Raw genomic sequence first — 5,858 nt, 5'->3', positions numbered from 1 at the left:
CCAGCACCCCCCACTCACCCTCTTTCTCCCAAAGGGAATTTATGGGCACTCTGAGTCACTCATGTGATGTTTCCTCCCCTGCCTCTGCTCAGATGGGACCGTGACAATTGTTTTTCAGCCCAGAGGATGCTTCACACTGAGAGCCAAGCCTGGTCCTCAGGAGGTGGGTGCCACCCACCAGCAAGCTCCTCCTGCCTCAGTCAGCCTGGGAGCTGTGTAGCCAGGGTTGTTTATGCTGCCTGTACAACTCATCAGCTCTGCAGGCTGCTTTCCAGCATCAAAGCACTTCGCAGGCGTTCTGCAAGCTTCTGACAAAGCCTCATGTGACAAGAGTTCTGGAAAGGGGATGGAAAGGTAAAGGAGAGCAGAGGAATTTGCCCTGGGAACACAGAGTTGGCAGCAGAGCCGAGATGAACAATCAGCAGCTGCTGCCTTTGAATCTCATGCTCTTATCTTTGGCTGTGCCTCACTCACTGCCTTCAGGTAAAAAAGTGGCATCGTGAAGCCTGGTGCTCATCTTGGGGCCAGAGAGAAGATTTTAAGGGGTTTGCTTCAGGTCTGCACTCCTGTGGTCACAGCCACTGGTCTGAGCAGTCCTGCACCAAGGATTAACCTAAGTTATCCCAGCCATTGGGCTCATGGGTCCCAACCATGGTCAGCACGGATTTCCTTGAACAGGAAAGAGAAAGGAAAAGATCCATCCATGTCCTCTCATCCCAGCTGATCTTTCAGCCTGGTTAAAGCAGGCAGTAGCAGCCCAACAGCCTGTGCTGCACCCTCCAGCACTGCTCTTGGTGTGGAGCTGGGTCAAGGTCTGGTCCAGCTGCAGAAAAACCCCAGGGGAGTTGGGGGTTTTCTGCCAGGCTGGTGCCTCTGCATCAGGCAATCAGGGAAATGCTTGTGCCAACAAAGGAGGAGGTGGAGGAGCAAGTGCTTGGATCAAGCTGGGGCATGAGAACAACTTAAACCACTTTTCCCATCTTTAACCATAGCAGCAGAGCAGCTTCAGGCATGTCAGTGGAACTACAGCAAACTGGACTGGTACCATGATTTGTATCAGTCTGTACCTGAAAATATCTGGCCTAGTTGCTCAAAACTCATAATAACCCACACACAACCATGTTACAGGTTTAACACTGGCCCTCCTGACTTTCTAACCCCCTTATATGAACTGCAGCCCCTCTCCTAGGTGGTCCTGGGACCACAAACTATTAATTTTCCTCCCATTGCTAGAACAATCTTGAAGAATGTTTTGCCTGTTTTGCTTCATTTTTTTCTTACTACACAGGAAAAGTTAATTAAAAGAAACCCAAAACAAAACAGAGCAAACAAACAAACAAATTCAAACCAAAACAGAGGTAATACACTTCCTGGCTTTCTCTCTTAAACATGAAGCAAAAATGAGAAGGCTCCAGCAGATAACAACAGGGCCACTCCATCAGAGTGTTCCCAGCCCCCCCTGAGGAGCTGCTCCCCTGGGGGAGGTCACAGCAACACCTTGAGCAGCTCCTTGGCTCTAAAGCTGCCACTTGCTGTCCCCCTGGCAGTCTGTGTCAAGGCTCTGCCCCCCAGCTTTGCTCTCACCATCCCAGCTGCAAAAGAGATGTCATGCATGCAGCATCTCTCCCAAAGCCCTCCAGGACCTGTTGATGAAGCCTCCAGAAGCACTGGAGGACTTCAGTGTCACCCTTGTTTTGGGGATTTCCTCCTTCCTGGGGCAGGAGAGGGTGGAAATTACAGGAACCAAATCTCCAGAGCACAAGCAGAGAGGGCAAAGCAGTTTGGGCTTCTCCACTGATGGCTTTGCAGGGTGAACAGACAAACTGCCAAGGCTGAGGACTGCAGGGATGGGGTGATGCAGGACAGGAGGGAGCCCTGGATGCAGAGGGGAGGGGAGGATTGCAGGGATGGGGTGATGCAGGACAGGAGGGAGCCCTGGATGCAGAGGGGAGAGGAGGATTGCAGGGATGGGGTGATGCAGGACAGGAGGGAGCCCTGGATGCAGAGGGGAGAGGAGGATTGCAGGAAGGGGGTGATGCAGGACAGGAGGGAGCCCTGGATGCAGAGGAGAGGTGAGGATTACAGGGATGAGGTGATGCAGGACAGGAGGGAGCCCTGGATGCAGAGGAGAGGGGAGGATTGCAGGGATGGGGTGATGCAGGACAGGAGGGAGCCCTGGATGCAGAGGGGAGGGGAGGATTGCAGGGATGGGGTGATGCAGGACAGGAGGGAGCCCTGGATGCAGAGGAGAGGTGAGGATTGCCAGCTCTGCGTGTGCTCAGGCTGGGGAATATCCTGAGGAGTCCAAACATGTGCAGAGGTGGCTGGGACTTGGGAAATCTTGCCCCAGGCCAACAGAACTCTAGTGAGTGACCAGGTGAACGCCTGCAAATCCCACATTCATTAGAAGTATCCCTTTAATGAGCTCATTAATGATGTCTGCTCTCCTAGGAAATGGGCTTTCTTGAGGCTTAAGTCTGGGGAGAAGATCTGAGCTTCTGCTGAAACCTTCTGCTGAGTCAGCTTTGCCAGGGTCCTTCTGTTAAAGGACTTCCTGATGTCTGACAGAGGTTGGGTCCATGCTGGGCAGTTACTGAGCCTGTCTTTCTCTTTTCTACACTCAAGACTCATTTTTGGGATGCTTGTGAGAGCCCCAAAGTGAAGCATCTCTAGTTCTCCGTTGTGTTTAAGGGGTATGAAGAAAAGGAAGGAGCACAGACTGACAAGTGCACGAGCCTTACCACGAGTGTCTCTTCTCCAGGAAAACAAGAGGAAACAAAATAGATCAAGGGTTATTTTTCTTGGTGAGGAGAAGGGATAATTTCCTGGTCATGACTCAGTGCTGTCACATGGAGTCAATGCCTGTCCTTTATACCCTTCACAGCCTTGCCTCTCAAACACTGCTCATGACAACACACCTCTCAGGTAAGGTGCAATTAGCTGGGAGTTCACTGGCTCATTGCTAGCAATTAACCAGCTCCCCCGTGTCCCATCAACCCACCCTAATCACTGCCTCATCACTCCAGCCCTAACACTTGGTAGCCCTTAACAGTAAATACCATCATTAAACCTGGGACTGAATTTACTCCCAGCCAGGCAGTGATTACTTGCTGGGGTCACTGCCAGCATGGAAACTGAGCAGAGGGGTTGATGTATGTATGGCTGATGTAAGTAGAATCCCACTCAAACACAAGCACACCTTACTAGTGAGCAGCAGGCAGTGTCTATTCCATAAAATACCAGGAAAGACAAGTTATTTAATGACTATCTGCCAAAGTCCTGCCAGTGCTCCCAGTTCTTACAGAGAGAGCTGAAGTCATTCCTGTTTGTGCCATGCAGGGTGAGAATGCTTCACTCCTTTTGGGTTTTAGACTGACATTACTGTTTATGGGGTTAATAAAGCCTGAGGGATGTACTTGGGCTTAACCCTTCAGGGAGACACATGTGAGCTAACTGGAGCAGAGAGAGCTGTTGGTCCAAGCAGAAGCAGCATCCCCAAGTTCCAAACTGCTGGGCTTTAAAAATTGTCTTTGAAAGCAAAATTATTGAAAAAAATAATTCAAATACCAATTCATTTCATTCACCTTTAAGATTCTTAATTTCTGTGTTCATCTAGGTCAAACCTCCTCCAACTACATATGACATGGTTTTCCTTAACTTTCCTTTAGATACAAAAAGCATCCTTAATTCTCACAGATCCAGTAACCAGGGCTTCCAGACAAGGCTCCTTCTAAAACTGTAAACTTTGGCAACACTGCACGATTCATGATTTGTGGTGGGGTTTGTTTTTTGTTTTGGTTTTCTTTCCCAAGCTGACAACTGGTGCTACACAGTCCCCATCGAAACAGTAAAAAATTATCTATGTAACAGGTATGACCCTCTCTCTAATCCCTCCTCCAGCCCTGGAACAGCCTGGCTGTGCTAATCCTACACCTCCAGGTCATCCCTGCAAATCCAGGTCAGCAATAATCAGCAGTTTGCTTCCCATCCTGAGGCTGCTTGGGGATTGCACCATTGGTCTGGGGACTCCTTTAGCAGAGGAGCATCCTGCTCCCCAAATCCCTGAGGCTCTGGATGGAAAATGGTCTGGTATGGCTCCTGTGCCCCAGCAGCCCACCCCGGGGACAGAGCTGGCTGGGATCTGGCTGGGATCTGGCTGGGATCTGGCTGGGTTCTGGCTGGGTTCTGGCTGGGTTCTGGCTGGGATCTGGCTGGGATCTGGCTGGGTTCTGGCTGGGTTCTGGCTGGGTTCTGGCTGGGTTCTGGCTGGGATCTGGCTGGGATCTGGCTGGGTTCTGGCTGGGTTCTGGCTGGGATCTGGCTGGGTTCTGGCTGGGATCTGGCCGGGATCTGGCTGGGTTCTGGCTGGGATCTGGCTGGGTTCTGGCTGGGATCTGGCTGGGATCTGGCTGGGATCTGGCCGGGATCTGGCTGGGATCTGGCTGGGATCTGGCTGGGATCTGGCTGGGTTCTGGCTGGGTTCTGGCTGGGATCTGGCCAGGATCTGGCCAGGATCTGGCTGGGATCTGGCTGGGGGGTGCAGGGTGACACCTGGGTGGCTGCAATCCCTCTGTGGAAGCGTGTGCCTTGTCCCAGGTGTGCTCCCAAGGGACCTCTGGACAAAGCCTCCAAATATAGTTTCAGGAATGGGGAAAAAATCAAAGATGCCACTTCAGCCTGAGGATGCCCCTCTTCTGCTCCAGCTTTGCTGGCCATGCTGGCACCAAATCCCTCTCTGCTGATTTTGGGATGTCCCTCTGCCTTTGCCTGCCACCGGGATGCTGAGGAACTGCTCTTCTACACACATGAGTCCAGGAGGGATCCCCAGGTCTCCTGATGCCTTTGTGTCTATGGCAAAGGTTTGTTCAGGCTGCCCCCAGCCCTGTGCCCTGATAAATAACCCAAGCTGTGAGACCAAAGGTCTCAGCACTCCGAGCCTGCTCCATCCTCACTCGCAGCACCAAGGCTTTTCTGAGCCCTGGCACTGCGTTTCAGTGCATGCCCCTGAACCTGGGCAGGACCTCAGCCTCTCTGCAAGGCTTTGAGATTCCTCTGAAGCTCCAGGATGGATGTTACCCTGTGGAGGGGACTTCTCATCTTGCACAGCTTGGACCTGCCCTCTCATTAATGCCTGGCACATGGCTTCAGGTGGCTCTGAGAGGTCCCAGGGGTGTGAGATGCTCTGGGCTGAGCACTGCATCTCCGGGCAGGCAAGAGCCCTCCCCCTGCCAGCTCCTCACCTCCGATCTCCCAAGTGAAAAGCCCTTTCTTTACAGGACAGCCCCCCCAGCAGCCCCTCACTTCCCTGCACACAGCTGAGCCTCGACCCAGGGGCACAGGGACAGAGGCAGGAGCAGAGCTCTATCAGCACCGAAACCTCTCTCATCGCAATTTCAAGCCACCTCCTCCCAGCACAGCTCCTGGCTCTGGGAGCCCTCTAGGGCTTCCGTGAGTTTGATCAATCGGCCAGACCCAAACCTCCCTGAAATCCCCTGCTTTGTCCTTTTGTGCCCGGAGAGCTGACCCGAAGGTTCCCGGGACTGCCCTCTCCTCGCACAGCTTCTCCCCGAGCATCCCCTCACGGAACTGCCCCTTCCAAGGCACCCGAGCTGCCAGTGCCCTCCCCCGCCCCATCAGAACCGGCTCCGGGTCGGTGCCGGACCGCAGTTGGCAGCCGAGAGCCAACACCGACGGCAGTCCCCTGGCACCTTCCTGACACCCTCCTGGCAAAACGGGACACGGGCAGGATGGCCCAAAAAGTCCTCCCGAGGGCAGGGCTGGGGCCGGGGCTGCGCAGGGGGTACCTGGGGGCCTGGAGGCTCCGGTGCTCCTCGCTCCGCGGCCGCTCCGCAGCGGGA

At 53.6% G+C, this 5,858-nt stretch overlaps 1 protein-coding gene across 1 annotated transcript in view; it reads right to left on the bottom strand.

Moving 5' to 3' along the window:
• Positions 1-5,858, bottom strand: part of RASSF7 (Ras association domain family member 7) — a 36,169-nt gene extending 30,311 nt beyond the window's left edge. The window contains exon 1 of the mRNA XM_071761601.1: positions 5,805-5,858. The gene's annotated coding sequence lies outside the window, so the exon portion shown is untranslated. The remainder of the gene's footprint in view (positions 1-5,804) is intronic.

The sequence above is a fragment of the Heliangelus exortis genome, chromosome 18 (assembly GCF_036169615.1).
Source record: "Heliangelus exortis chromosome 18, bHelExo1.hap1, whole genome shotgun sequence".
NCBI lineage: Eukaryota > Metazoa > Chordata > Aves > Apodiformes > Trochilidae > Heliangelus > Heliangelus exortis.
The sequence above is the reverse complement of the archived record's forward strand: the minus strand, read 5'-3'. Positions and strand labels throughout refer to the sequence as shown.